The 15,943-nt window shown below is 36.8% G+C and overlaps 2 long non-coding RNA genes across 2 annotated transcripts; one reads left to right on the forward strand and one right to left on the reverse strand.

Moving 5' to 3' along the window:
• Positions 1-3,430: 3,430 nt before the first annotated feature.
• Positions 3,431-8,745, forward strand: LOC144656585 (uncharacterized). Its single transcript, XR_013571326.1, has 8 exons — positions 3,431-3,752; positions 3,838-3,913; positions 4,254-4,370; positions 4,728-4,869; positions 5,543-5,810; positions 6,555-6,631; positions 6,942-7,022; positions 7,564-8,745. It is a non-coding gene; the product is annotated as an uncharacterized LOC144656585 (long non-coding RNA).
• A 2,210-nt stretch (positions 8,746-10,955) lies between these two features.
• Positions 10,956-13,407, reverse strand: LOC144656820 (uncharacterized). Its single transcript, XR_013571395.1, has 3 exons — positions 13,315-13,407; positions 11,380-11,456; positions 10,956-11,260 (listed from the first exon to the last, which is right to left on the reverse strand). It is a non-coding gene; the product is annotated as an uncharacterized LOC144656820 (long non-coding RNA).
• Between the last annotated feature and the right edge of the window lie 2,536 nt (positions 13,408-15,943).

Genomic DNA, 15,943 nt, shown 5'->3' on the forward strand with positions numbered 1-15,943 from the left:
GTTTGGCAAACACGCTGTAAGTTGCTCGTGTCGACTCGTGGTGTTTTCTTCTCAGTTAAGTTGTTCTCTTCTGTCTAAAGAACTCCGGAATTTATTTAATTATGATCTCGAGTTGTATCCAGTTTCCACGCTTTCACTGAAAACGACTTTTATCATTTCTCGTAGAAATGATAGACCCGTCATAACATGGTCATATCGATGTTATAGAAACTGTTTGTTCGTATGAAAAACGTCCTTGAAAACTATTGGTTTATGGTAAGTATGGCGTACGATCCCCGCCAAAATTCATTGTGTGGATTTTAACTTTATCATTTAAATTTTCAACTTCAACAATTGAATTTTACATCGCAATTAAAAAAATTTACACCCTTCTTTCAGATTTCACATTATTGGAGATGTGTTGTACACGAATCGTTCCGTTTTCTAACTCAACGTTTGTACTTGACCTTGCTCGCTGTACATTTTTAACACACGTAGAAAATTGTCAACTTCACTTTTTAATTTTTGTTTACGCTTCAGTGATCATTGGTCGAGACAATAAGCCTTTGTAGGGGAGGGAGGGGAGGGGATAGACCTCCTCCCCAGGCTCTTTCGGTTAGATTCCTGCCAGGACGGTGATAAAAGTAGAATGTTGCTTCGATTAGAGCATTTAAATAGTACTCTTATAAATTCTGGGGAATTTCCTGATTCCTGATCAGGATATCAGGTGAGCTATTAGGTTCTTGGTCTTGTCACAGTTTTCACTGGTTTGTAACAGAAAATTTTTTTTTTCTGATATTTGTAGCCTCCAAAGACTTTAAATACTACTACAACATCTTGTACCAAGATGTTTATCACATATACATGTACCTTATAGTAATTTTTCTGGATTCAATTGTTTCCGATGAGTTTTTCTACTACATTTTAAACTACATTTTGCACTTTGATGTCCACCATGCTGGTCTTGCAAAAGTACGACAGCAACGTATATAAAATGGCCGCTGCAAAAACATATTTAACAAACTACAGACGCCACAAGTCGCTAGTTGGGGGACAAACAAATTAAACAACTAAGGAGCGGAAACGTAGACTAACGGAATCAACCTAGTGAAAACTGTGACAAGACCAAGAACCTAATAGCTCACCTCATATCATGATTCCAGACATAGGTATCCTCCTTTCCACCGTCCTTTTTAAAATTTCCAATAGCTCACTGATATCAGGTACTGTAAACCCATTATCTACTAGGAATATCAGTTGATCCTCTGATACATTAAAAGGAGGGCGACCTTTGCGCCCAGTGAATGAACGGTCTGTCCTGTATGTAGGAACGCTCGATTGCTGTGCACTCGATAAACATGCTATGGCGGATCCTATACCAGCCACGATGGAATCAGGCAATTCCCAGAATTTATAAGAGTACGATTTAAATGCTCAAATCGAAGCAACATTCTTCTATAAATCACCGTCCTGGCAGGAATCTAACCGAGCGAGCCTGGGGAGGAAGTCTATCCCCTCCCCTCTTTCCCCGAGAAAGACTTATTGTCTCGACCAATGATCACTGAAGCGTAAACAAAAAATTAAAAAGTCGAGTTGAATTTTTTTTATGTGAGTTAAAAATGAACAGCGAGCAAGGTCAAGTACAAACGTTGAGTTAGAAAGAGATAATTGTACAACAGATAAGTGTACAACACATCTCCAATAATGTGAAAGAAGGGTGTAAAATTTTGAATTGAGATGTAAAATTTAATTGTTGAAGTTGAAAATTTAACTGATGAAGTTAAAATCCAAACAATGAATTTTGGCGGGGATCGTACGCCATAGGTAAGTAGGTAAAATTTGTGTTTGATCGAGCCAAGTGACCCATCAGGCCGGAGCTTGTCCCTGTATCTGTAGCACTATTGCTAATCCCCTGGATGGGATGCTAATCCATCGCAGGGTAACTTCGCCAGTACCATTTATACACATGGGTGTAGAGAGGAATTGGTTTGTAGGACAGGTCGAATAAAAGCTCCGTGTGGCATTCTTTACAACCGAGTTATTAAGAAAATAATTTTGAGACAAAACAGTGTTTAGAATGCAGCCTTAATGTTTGTTTCCCTCTTAAATTTGAGGCACAAATAGGGCGGCCAAAGAAATGCGTATCATCAGTCGAGAAAATTCTTCCATTAATATTATTCATCTTCACTTAAAATTATTTTAGATATGACTTTGTAATTGATATCGCATCTGTAATTGAACGACACAATGAAGAATACACGTTTTCTTTGAGTGAAGGTGAATAATATTAATCGCAAATGTCAAAATGCTTTATCCTCTAAACAAAGCACTGAATCGATATCAAATTTACAAGATTTTTATGTTCTTTATGTCAAGAATATGTAGAAAGAAAGAGTTTATAAGATACACCGGCAAGATATGTAATTTGAATGACGTTAGATAAAAACCTCCACACGCTTTAGTCAAATGAGGCCGCCTCTCGCGCGCATCTGTTGGCTCAAAATGCTTTCATTTTTATAAAAAAGAGAGATCAGTATAACCCTTATCAACCTCAAATACTCTGTCCGTATTGTAAAATACAAATCCTTGTTTTTTTCTTCCTGATTTATTTAAAAACTTGGTCCACATTTTGAAATTCTAACATCAGTCTCGATATATGAGAGGTCTAAATTGAAATCCGGCTTTGTTGCCATGGAAACCATACAGAGAAAAACCCTTAAGTGCGGCCAAAGCCCTTGACTAGCATCAGCTGCCTTTGCTGTACTTTGCCAAGCCTCTCTCACAACATTTACGTTCTTGAAGTTTCGATAAAGTGATTATGCATTACCCTTCGAGCATTAAAATGCAACATTGATTTTGGAAAGATGACGTCAGAAATCACGTGATTTCAGCAAGAAAGCTACTCTTTTGGAATTGCTATCACATACCAAAATGAGCTAGAATGTTCAAGGATTCGAAAAATACATGATAGCATTTGTCCCTCTGAATGGTACCAAATGCCTAATTTTGGGGTCTGGGCCCATGGACTAATAACTACAAAAAGAAATTATTACGCATTTTAAGTTAAACATACATCGATCAACCTTGTTCCTTTGAGTGCAATTTTTACTTACTAAGCAATTTGTATTTGTTTTGGGTTAGCATTACTATGCTTTGTAACTGGTTTTAAAAAAACCCATGCCACTTTTTTGACCCATCAGACATAAAACCAAAACCAATCTTGAGGGGCTCACACATGTTTTCAGGGACGGCAGAGCCTGGGAGGCTGGGGGGGCTTTACCCCCCCCCCCCCACTTTTTCTGAAAAAAAAAAAGACTTACTAAGAGAAGAGTCTCTTAAGCTCCCCCCCCCCCCACTTCAAGTCACTAGTCAGCCCCCCACCTGGAAAAATGCTCTGCCGTCCCTGGTTTTCTTGCACATGCATGGACGGCTGGCGTTGCAATTCTTTCGCAAACGTCGATGTTTTTATTTATATTGTTCCTAGTCAGGGGGCATTTTTTTCAGTACCCCAAATTTCTACAACAATTAGCTGTTTATTGTTTTAGGAACAATTCGGTGTATTTCAACTTCTTTCTCGCGACATTCGCCGAATACTTATTAATCAATGCACAAAAATCTTCGCGAAATATTCAGATTGAGCAAAGCGCATTTATCGCAGCTGGAATGAATTTTAATCGCGTACATGAAGAAGTCTCAAAGGACACGCCGATCTTTTTGATGTTGGTCACAGTTGTGTGCGAGCCGTCGTCTTCTTCCATGTGCTCCGTCTTTGGGTCAGTAAGTCCACGTTTTCTTTGTTGTCTTTGTTGTTTGTTCGTCTGGTTGTTGTAGCTTAATCAAGCTTTTCGTTGCGTTTAGGTTTCCGTTTCAATTATGGTCGTTTAGCGGCTGGTTTCCTGAGCTATGAATGTGAAAAGTCAAGCGTGCTCATCGGGTGGAGCCATTAATATAAATCGCTGTTTAAGTCAAGTTTCTGAAGAACTGACGGATTTTATCGAACAAATTTGGTCTTCATTCTTTTATTCGTTTGGCGGCAAGCACGGAAATGTAGGTTAGAATGTTTAATCCCGCTACAACTACACTTTTTACTCATAATTTTTAACTGTATTAAACGCCGTTCGAAGTGCTGCAGCCATGCCGTGTACATTTTCGCTCTCGTCTGGAATGCCACTTTAAATTAGTAAAGAGTTAAAGAGATTATAGTTGTTTAACTTCTTAAAAGTCTAAACACAACACTAGTAATTTCCATAACTTTTACAAACTTTATTTCGCAGGCTGAGGGACTTACGCGAGCGAGGTGTTGCAATTGGCTGGTTTCAGATAAATTCCTGTTGTTGACGCTGGAGAACAAGACAAATACAGCAAGTCTCTACAAATTGGTTGACCTACAGGTGAACAGAGTTTTTTCTTCGTATATTTGTAACTGTAATGTTCGGTATGCTGCCGTGTACATTTTCTCTCGCCTGAAAGACCGTTTTCAAATTCAGAGTTAGAGAGATTTTAGTTGTTTAACTTCTTTCAAAAATTTTAACAAAACACCAATAATTTCCACAATTATCCTGCGAAATCGCGCGGAATTCGCTTTTTTGCGCGGGGCGGTGGGGCGGTTGGTAAATGGTTTCTTGGGGGTGATTTTTTTTTTTTTTTTTAAATTATTTTCAAAAAAAATATTTTTTAAAAAAAAAATATAATTTTTTTTTCGTCTGTTTTTTGGGGGTTTTTGGCGCGCCCCTTATTATAACTCGCAGGTTGAGGGACTCAACTAAGATCGAGCGAGGTGTTTCAATTGGTTGACGAAGGCTTGGGTTTATGATAGATTCCTGTTGTTGACGCTGAAGAGCAAGACAAATACATCAAGACCCTACAACATCTTGTTTGGTTGACCTACAGGTGAAGTTTGTTTGGGGATTTCCTCACAATATAAACCTCCCTACAATTTAAGAGGAGCGTTCTGTTGGAATTTTTCAAAATTTACTAACACTATTACCTAACCACAGGCCAACTTTCCTGAAATTTGTATCGATCAGTTTACATTTTTAAATCTTATTGTCTACGTAGTTTTTAAATTTTTATAGTCTGTTTTTCTTTTAATTTTATAGTCTATTTTTGTATTTTTATTGAAGATTCTTTTTTTAATGTTTAGAACACGTTCCTTTTAAAGAGCCCGGCTCATTGAGGACATGTTTCTAATTAAAGTACTTACCTACTCACATTATAAAAATGAAATTAGAAAATTTCCGTGATTTGTGGCAACTGTTACATTACAAACCACTTTCTGCTGTTAAACGTTTATTTAGTCGTCGTTCTTTTGATAATAGTTTACTTTTACTTATGAAACAAAATGTAGCCAAGAACAATAGCTAGAGTTTGTTATGCATGAATAAACTTTTAAGAGAGGTCAACAAAACTACTTCAGTTCCTTTACGTTCGCAAATTGCTATGGTTTATGCCGGGGGTTTATGTAACTATGACGTGACTACCAAACTTATCAACCTAATGATAAGGCCACTTAAATGCTTAACCTGTTTTTTTTTCTCTCTCTCTCTTTCCACGATACGAACAGTTGTACGTCCAAAGAAGTTCAGTGTAGCCATTTTGGAGCAGTCAAGTTCAGCTTTGGTGCCATTTAAAGCTAGTGCAACGTTGTTATTCCAATCCTGACCGGCGGCCTCATCATGTTGGAAACAACTTCAGTTACAGATAAGTCAAATAAATTTTCCCCACTATTGCTTACTTTTAAATAATTTGTTCTTTTTTACTGTTTGAGAAGTCTGTTGCACAGCATCCGGTTCTGTTCAAAGTAAAAGTCCCCAGGAAAAGCCATTACTAGCGTAAGTTTTGTTTCTGTTTTTTTCCCTCACTGTTAACTATGACTATAACATTAAACACCACAGAACATTGGGAACGAGAGAGAAGTTTTAAACACGAGAAATTAAAAAAACTTAATTAACTTTTAATCTTTGATTTGAATCGAATTTGAACAGCCAGGCCTAAATGTCCAGCAAACGCTGAATATGTGCCTGAGAGTAATCTTGCTTGAAATTTCTTTTATGTGTCTATTTTTTTTTTTTTTTTTTTTTTTACTTTTGTTTGTTTTTGGAGCAGGCTGTGTCTTTGCCGTTTTTTTTTTTTTTTTTTTTTTTTTTTTTTATTATTATTATTATTATTAATATTATATTTTCTCGGCCACTGTTTCAAGGCAGAGAAGTTTCTTTAATTCCAGTGATGCAGTACTGTATTTGTGATGAAAATTTATTTTCATTTTCTTATGTTGCCTGAAAAACAAGTATAAAACGACGCAGTATTCTCACTGGCGTGTTTTTGTTTCAATGTCAGGGTCGTAACCAGGTATATTTTTTTTTCTCTGTTCCCAAATTTTTTCTTTATTTTTTTTTTCTTGTTCCCCAAAATTTGGCAATTTTTTTTCCCTTTTTTCTTTTTTTTCCCTTTTTTTTGGCCCATCCGGATCCGATAACATACCATTTCTTGTGCCCCGGGCCCCCGGGCCCATCCCCCCCCCCCCCGGGGTGTCCCCCCCCCCCCTATATACCCCCTTCCCCCCCCCAATGTTCTAGGAATGTTTGTTGGAGAATCTGGAACTCGATCGATCGACGACTATTGACGCAAACAAGATCGCCTTGTCTGCAAAAAGGTAAGTTTTTGGCTCCAAAATATCCTGCATGCCTTTGCATTTTGGTTGTTCATATAATCAGGAACTTCTAAGTAATTTAGTTTTAAAGAGAATGCGTTAGCTTCTGATAGTCACAGAGAGACGAAATAGACGAATTTAGCTGAACTTTGGTAAACTGATGTTCAGAATTTTCCAGGCCAAAACTTGATTCACCGAAGCGCCCTAACCTCAAATGACAGTGATCAGAAAACCAGAAACGAACTTGATAGCAAAAGTCGACTAAACAAAGAAAAATTATTTTCAAAACAATTGCTGTTTCTCTTTTCTGTAGGTCAAGGCAAGAGCGTGCAGCCACTTTGAATCGCAGTGTGAGCTCTGGTGCAAGTTTACAACTGAAAATATCTTATTTCAGGTAATTCCATGCAGTTTTCTTATTTTTTTACTGTCATTCGCTTTTTATTGATTTTAGTCCAAGAATGTTCAAAATCATTTCTCGTTTAACTTACAATATTGATACGTTGTCAAGTATATGTCATAATGAAAGTCGTTCTCAAAGGTCGATCAAAGGGCAATTGTCAGTTGATATAAAACCAATTTCTCCCAACTCGACTTAAAGGAAAACTAAGGCAAACCGTTAGGAGAATATATACTTCAAATATGGGACTGAAAAGTTTTATATCGAGATCATTTCATTGATCAACGTCAAACTGTCGAATACTGCATTGTATTATTTTCATTCAAATTAATGTTTAGTATACAAGAACTAAACTTGTTCATAGAAATAATCGAGACCGCCACGAGCACGCGAACAGATGAGGAGGAAGTGGAGCGGAACAAAGATGGGACGAGACCGGAAAGGAGGAAAGGGAACCGGAAATGACCATTTGACTTGACACATGAAGAACTACATGAGAATAGCTTAATTTAATTAAGTCTCCTCTTTTTTTCTCGAGGTTGAACACAGGTGTGTTGAAAGAGAGTACAGCCATTTTGGATCGCAGTGTATAGCTCTTGGACTCTGACGCATGTTGACTTTTGGAAACACCTTTTTATTTTCAGATAAGTCCATCAATTTTCCTATCAATTTTTGTTGCTTTGTACCGCCGGTGATTAAACGATTTTAATCAGTCCAAGAGTAATCAAAACTTATGTCTCCTCACCGTATTGACAAATTTTCAAGTATCTTACACAGCAAGTCGTTAACTAAGATTATTTTCTACAACATTTTCTCTTTTTTTCATCACAAACATTTAAAAATCAATAAAGACTATTTTTAATTCCACTCTGGGACAAAAACTAAATTAAGGTTACTCCATACCTTCGTGGAGCTATATCTGCGCAAAAGATATTTCCAATTAATTTAAATCATTATTTTACTTCTCGACAATGAAATTATGTACGTTCTTGTAAGTACACAAATGTTTCCTTAATGTTGCAACGGAAGAAAAGTCTTATTATATAATTAGGAAAGGAAACAACTACAAAATGATACAAAATTATTTAAAAATACAGGACATCCATTCCATTAGCTGACTTTATTTGAGATAAATACTTTCATCACTAACGTTTATTTTATGGTTATGTATTCTGAAAATTGTCCATTTTTGATCCTCTCAACAGATACATGGAGATTGAAAAGTCAAGAAAATGAGCAACGAGTCACAGAGTCTGGGTGAATTTAAGACAAGCCAAGAACATTTGCAAACTTTTTTTATTCATAAAGACGGTTTACAGCACTTCGTTACAACAATAGTAATGACAAATACTTAGTGTAAATAAACAAACGTTAGAAATGTTTGACATGTTAAAAGAAAAAAATCGTTTTAAACATGGATTGCTCAGTTTACTCTTACTATTTAAAGTACTATAGAAAAGTTATTATAAGCAATGCCATAACAATTACAAGAAGCAGGAAAACTACACAGAAAAAATGATCCAGGAGAAGATTGCAAACAAGTACATGCAGTTAATAAACGTTTAAAAAAAGTCAGCCAATTTGTTCTTTGCAATATTAGCTATTTCACTTTATAGGTGTTTATTTTTCGTTCAAATGTGTAAAGGAAACTGTCAAAACAGAGGTCGTTATCGTGTAGGCAACTGATATATGTGGCTTACTAAAAGAACGTTTTGCTGTACACTGAGACAGAGTCATTCTTAATCTTCATGTTATCAGCAATCAACGTTAAGTTAAGTTTACTTCACTGACTTTAAGAGTATGCTAAGAGCAGAATAAAGGCCTGACCCAAATGCTCTTAAAAACTGTTTATTATATAACGTTACTTAGGGATTTAAGAGTAGAAGGATAAAAAAATATACCGCACCACTAGAAAAGTGAATGCGGTGAAACTTGTGTGGTTGTCCTTTACTTTTCCACTTAAATTTGGTTTACTCCTATGAACATATCTTTCTAATCCAAAGAATGGGATATTGCCAGTGATATCAACGGCCATTGTGGGGAAAAGTGTGCTCGTATCTAAAATTCTTGTCTTTCATAAGGGAAAAGGTCGGAATATTATGAAAGGGAAATAAAATAACTCTGAACCATAATCACCCAACCTCTTAGAGTAACTCTCAGCCGCAATCTTCCACCGGGTAGTCACAAAATGTCGACAAAGTGCAAGGCAGCGAGGCGTGCGATCCATTCCAGTTAACCTAAATAGCACTTCGGTTAGCCTTCATTGTACTCCGGTTAGCCAACAGTTAGCTTACGGTTCGCCTTTTTATTTGGAGTAAGGAGTTTTGCTTTGCACGCCTCGCTCCCTTGCACATTTGTAAGACTCGACCTCCAGCCCTATAAACGTGAGTATCTTATAGGGGGACTTTTCTCCCGTTGACAATCCTCCACTCTCCCACAAGAGAAGACTATGTGAGAAGGTGTAAATTCCATCGAAAATCTACAAGGGCGAGTGGGAGTTCCTGAGGAGAAGATTGTTGGAGAATGTTAACTCTCATCCACAGTCCTTCACTCCCAAAAAGGGTCACTGTTTGTTTAAAAAAATATTACGAATGGCTAAAATCAAATGTCATGTATTGTTATTTTATACTGATTGTTTCTTCAACCTATACCCTAAGACAGTTCATGAATTAATTCTTGGACATTTTCCTTGCATGAATTTATCTGTCCCTCCCACAATCACTTTTCTAACGGTGCTGTCCGTTACTGTCATGAACCGGCTAACAAGGGACGATTTATTACTACGTACTCCGGTTGGCCTGCTGTCTCACTCCCTGAACTCTTTCGTGTAGGAGAGTGGAGGATTACGGATGAATATCCTCACTACAGAACGGCAAGATGATTGTCCAATAGCGTTAAATTTAAGCCAAAAGAGCCATCTAGAGGTTGGGAATAGTTAAACTCCAGAAACTCCCCCTTAAACCCCAAAGAAAATTAATATTTTGGGATGAAAGTTACCATTCCCTCGGAACTGGGTAAAATGTAAATTGACTTTATTTGAAAAGGAAGAATTTTAATGCATACGAGAGTAAACCAAATTTATATGGAAAAGTAAACAATTACAGAGAGATCAATAAAACGGTGCACCTGTTCTTGTGCAATAAAATTCCTGTAAAAAAAGACCGGAATATATGAATAAATTAACCCGAGGAAGGGTGAGTGGGAGTACCTCCCCCTCGCTCTCTCCTTCTTCGAGTGGAGGGGGAGAAGGGTGAGTGGGAGTACCTCCCCCTCGCTCTCTCCTTCTCCGAGTGGAGGGGGAGAAGGGTGAGTGGGAGTACCTCCCCCTCGCTCTCTCCTTCTCCGAGTGGAGGGGGAGAAGGGTGAGTGGGAGTACCTCCCCCTCGCTCTCTCCTTCTCCGAGTGGAGGGGGAGAAGGGTGAGTGGGAGTACCTCCCCCTCGCTCTCTCCTTCTCCGAGTGGAGGGGGAGAAGGGTGAGTGGGAGTACCTCCCCCTCGCTCTCTCCTTCTCCGAGTGGAGGGGGAGAAGGGTGAGTGGGAGTACCTCCCCCTCGCTCTCTCCTTCTCCGAGTGGAGGGGGAGAAGGGTGAGTGGGAGTACCTCCCCCTCGCTCTCTCCTTCTCCGAGTGGAGGGGGAGAAGGGTGAGTGGGAGTACCTCCCCCTCGCTCTCTCCTTCTCCGAGTGGAGGGGGAGAAGGGTGAGTGGGAGTCACCTCCCCCTCGCTCTCTCCTTCTCCGAGTGGAGGGGGAGAAGGGTGAGTGGGAGTCACCTTTTCATCTCTTCTTTCTATACCCGCCCGTTTTAAATATCAAAGTGACACAGAGACACAAGGTTTTGCCGTGCGAAGCCTTTTTGGCTAAGCGGCTAGTTTTTTTTTTCATTTATGTTTAGTTGTTTAAGTATTTTTTTTAGTAGAAGGTTTGATAGAGCATTTTGTTGACAACCCCTTTATTTTTGCTCTTTTTACCTTCTTTACATAAGGTTGGCTCTTAAAATGTATCTTGTGGCTCATCTTAAAGACAAATCGTGTTATCTCAATATTCTAATATACTAGAAAACGAACGTAAAGATTGAATACCATAGTAGTGTTTATTTGGTTTAAAATTTTAATGTTGATAGTGAAAATGAGCAAACGTTGTGATGTTTTTCGGATGTGTTTCGGAAGTTGGATTAACTGTTGTGATCCTTTACTGTTCATTTCCTTGCATTTGCCCTCTCGTCTCAAGCTCTGTGCCTGTCGACAAGTAAAAAGAAAATTGATACATTGGAAGGCACATTCACGAGGCCAAAGCTGTAAAGATTTTTCTGAAAAGGTATGAACAAAATTTTGTTAATAGGTGATAAAACACTTACTATGTGATCGATGTTTCTTCTAGGCAAGTTGTTATGCAGTTTTCAGCAAACGGATTCTGTGATTTATACGTGCATTTCTGTGGGATGAACAGATACGTACAGATTAAGACAGAATGCATCAGGAAAACGAGTAATATTTGTTTAAGTTAGACAAAAATCGAGTACAAAAGAATAACAGAATTAATTGAATCCTATTATCTGTGATAACACCAACAACAATTTCTTATCAGAGTCTTAGAGAATGAATTTCAAAGTTCACAAGAGCGATGAAAACTAAAGGTAAAATTCCATGTGTAGCTATCGCCTTTTAAACGATTCAGTGGAATTCATTGGCACTTCGAAATTTGTTTTCGATGTTTGGTGTCGTTGGATTTTTCTTCAATAAATACTAGAAATCGTGGCAGATTCTGTCTTAATTCTTTAAATGATCAGATTAATTTTCAATTTTCTTATTGACAATTTTGCAGGTGGATGCGTGATTATTTTTTGTTTAGATTTTTAACCAAAGCTAAGTGAGTTTTTAAAAAGATGAGAAAGTTACACCACTACTGATATAGGCATTTTAAAATTTATTAAAGCTACAAACAAAATCCAGTCAAAAAACTTCAATCATCCTGTGAAAGTTGCATTTTTCGTGGATATTTTCACACTTCCTTCTCTTTTCTCATATCTTATATTATCGCTGCTCAAAATTTATGTAAACTATTATTACTGTTATTCAGTAATAGCTCGAATAGAGCAGGTTTCAATTGAGTGTCGTAAAACCAAAACCAATTACTAAAGTAATTACTCCGGCCAATCACAAAGGACACAGACAAACCAGTGAACCAATCAAAACTCCAAGCAAATACATGTAGCCGGCACGAAGCGCGGGAAAACGTGCGCGACCGAGTCACGATTGGTTTTGGTTTTAGTTCTGATTGGCTGAGAAAGTGGCGCGAGATTTTTAAGCCAATCACTAAGTGTAGCAATGCAAAACCAAAGCAAACGCTACTATCTTTCGACACTCAAGTGAAAACCGCTCTAACTGCAGCTCTACCACTTTTGTCCAAATTTATTATTATTATTAAGTATGAATAAGTATAGTAGTAGATAGAAGATAGAAGTATGGAAAGTATGGCAGAAGTGTTCATGTGTTGTTGTAATTTCAGCTAATAGGGTAATTGTAACGCTACAACGAATTGCAACAGTGTTTGTGCTCGTGACTTTTCATCATATCTGGGCCATGTTGTTCAAAGCAGGATTAAGCTAATGCAGGAAAAAAAAAAGCGCAGTCCGCTCTCTTTTTTATAGAAAATATCCGGACAAGTAACATTTTTTTCTTTTACTTGGCCTAAATCAGAAAACTTGAAAATTGATAGAGCGGTTTTCACTTGAGTGTCGTAAAACCAAAACAAATTTATTTACTCTGGCAAATCAAAAAGGACAAAGAAAATCCGTTAAACAAAAAAAAACTAAAAAAAAATATTTTTAGGGGGAAGACACAAAAGGGGGAAAAACGGGGGGGGGGGGGTTTTGTTTTTTTTTTTTTTTCTTTTTTTTGGTTGAAAAAGTGGGGGGAGATTTTTTATCCAAACAACATGTTTAAAAAAAAAAAAACAAAACAAACCCCTATTTTTTTCCACACAAAAAAAAAAACCCTATATTGCGACAATGTGCCCTACTTGCTGATTCTTTTTTTTTCTCACCACCTGTCTGTTTGAAAATGTATTGATATTGTGAGGAGAAATTGTATGTTGGTCACCAATATTGAGAATAAAAAAGTTCATTGTTAAATGGCATATGTTTAATTTATTCACTTTCATTCCTAAATTTCGTTCTGTAAGTGTAGTCTCCAAAAGCGAGAACGTTTTACTTGACTTGACAATGATTTTGCTTGATAAATAAATCTTAAATTTAACATTTTTCGAGATATTGAAATACTTTTCTCTTTACCTTCAAAAGTTGAGGAAAATCACTATTTCGTTTCCGAGAGTTTGTGCCGAAATTGCCCTATGTGTGAATTCAGAAGGTCTTCAAACAAAACTAAAAACAAATACAGAAAAATACTTTTTTTCACTACATTTTCACGGCAAGTTCAGAGAAGAAATTTTCGACAAATGTTTTTATTTTTTTACTAGACTCAATCGAATAGTTAGTTAACGTTTTGGCTTCCCAATGCAAAAAGGCAAGATTGAAAACTAGAAACAAAGAAATATATAATTTTGAGCTATCAAAATGTATTGAGATGATGATGACAACGGTGAAATATGTTTTGTGTCTTAATTTGACAAATCGCAAGGCTAGCAAATTGCAAATGATAATTTTTGATAAAATGCATTTCAACATATCATGCGCACATGATGAAAACTCGTGCCACGCAACTCAAAGGACTAACACTTCCCAAACATCGCCCCGACCCCGAAAAACTAAGTCCCAAAAACCTCAGATCATTGAAACGTGGGGGCCCATCGTTCTCCAAACCAAGCGCATAGCCCCCTCCCCCTTGGCGCACACATCCCCCTACTCAAAATGTCTTTAACCGGTGATTTTCTCTTTCGATTTTTATGACAATGCATAACTAGGCAGCTCAGACGATCCTGCTTCGTGGTGCTTTTGGGTTGTTCTTTATTATGCTGCGCTAGTGATACTTTCAACACTGAAATGTGGGGGCGGGGGAGCCCCCCAAAAATTCTGTTTGGGGGCGGGGCTACACCCCCCTGCCCCCCTGCTCCGCCGCTTATACAGATGAAAAAATAATTCCAGAAAGAGACCCACAGAAAAGGGTTTTGAAGAAAATACATTAATCTCTTTTTTGTACTGTCAGAAGGGTTTTATTTCTCGAACTTATTTTTTGGCGAATTGTGACAGTATGCAAAACGTTGCATCCTTTTCTGAGTACAACTTTGAACCTGCGCATTTCGAATCTGATTGGCTTAGAGAAATGCAGTTTTTAGTAAATTCGATGTAGAAATAAGTTAATTTGGTGCAGAAAAATTGCTTAATCGCAATTTTTGTTAGCCTTTGAAAATATTTCCCCCTGCATTTTATTATCTCAAATTGCACTCGAAATTATGTGATTATCTATACAAACAAAACGAATACTAGCACGTGCATGCCATTTCTGACTTTCTTAAATTCTTGTTTGGTTAAAAAAAAACAGTTCAAAATTACGAACTGGATTTTTCAGTATTCGAATCTTGTCTCAAATTGTTAATTCCTTTTCTAATTGCTGTACATTTCTTTTAATGTTATTTCTGGGAATTTGGTAGTTCAACGAGACAATATCTTTTATGATGATTTTTTTATTATATAAACTAGAGTTAATTACCAGGATCTCTTTTGCTGAGGAAAATCGTACATATCTTAAACACTGTAAAAAATATGATACGTTTCATATGTGAAAATATCGATTTCGTCACATTTGCTGATGAGTTTGCCATGTTTCAAAGGTGACTGAGGCTAAGTTTATCGATATTAAGTCGAAAAATCTTCGCATCTTTCGCGGCAATCTTCGGCAATGTTTGGAAACATTCGTATGACCTTCGGACACCATTTTGAAAATCTCCGGAAATCTTCGGAAAACCTCTTTTTCAGTAAGTTTATAAAATAAACAAAATAACGCTCAGTAGTGAGATATCGATTTGAACACGAGAAGATAAATGTCATATCTTCAAGCAACCATGTGTTATCCTCTATTTCTTTATCACATAAAAAAAAACTTATCAAAATTAACATTTTTGATAACATATACTCAATATACACTTAAGTTTACAAAAAACGGCAACTATGTGATATCTATGCTTTTGATTTGAATTCCACCAAATGTTGTGGATACTGAATGATCATCACGGCCATTTTCTAAACTTCTTGTTTGACTGAAAAAATATTTTTTTCGTAACTTTATTCAAACAAATTTTTCGTTTTTAATCAAGACTCTGATTTAGCACTGACAATTTAATACAACAATATTTGACAGTTTTACTTTGACCTCCGAAAATAAAGAATTAGATTTTAACCCTTTCCGTCCTAAGCTCAAAATAATAGTTATTCTTATTACTGATTGTCTTGCTTACATTTGTTACAATGTTAGTTCGTAGAATTTGGTAATACAAAGATAATTTGACAATTTTATATCAATATTGAAAAGAAGCACTTTTAATTTTGATAACTCTGAGTATGAAATGGTAAATAACAGAGTAAATTAGAAAACTATGATGTACTTATCTGAAATAAGATGTTTGCAATTGTCAACCTGCACCAGAGTCCAAGATCTACACACACGTCACTTTCATCCAAAATGTTTGCAGGCAGTACACCATACACTTTATTGGATTCATCTCTGTCCAACCTGGAGTAAACAAGGGAAACGTTAACATAACTAAAGCATACCTAATGTTTCATTCAACATGTCCACTAATTGCAATTTTTATTTTAAATGCGGTGATTTGAAAACGTCGTTTTGCATAGCTTAAACCAACGTCAGTGCTCTGACCAGTTAGGTAATGTAATTCATATTTAAATTTTTGTGTTGTTTCGCGCCTTTTATTTCTTTTGTCGATAATTTCCCCCTTAAAATTTGTCA

Source organism: Oculina patagonica, chromosome 6 (assembly GCF_052425735.1).
Source record: "Oculina patagonica isolate OP01 chromosome 6, crgOcupat, whole genome shotgun sequence".
Taxonomy (NCBI): domain Eukaryota; kingdom Metazoa; phylum Cnidaria; class Anthozoa; order Scleractinia; family Oculinidae; genus Oculina; species Oculina patagonica.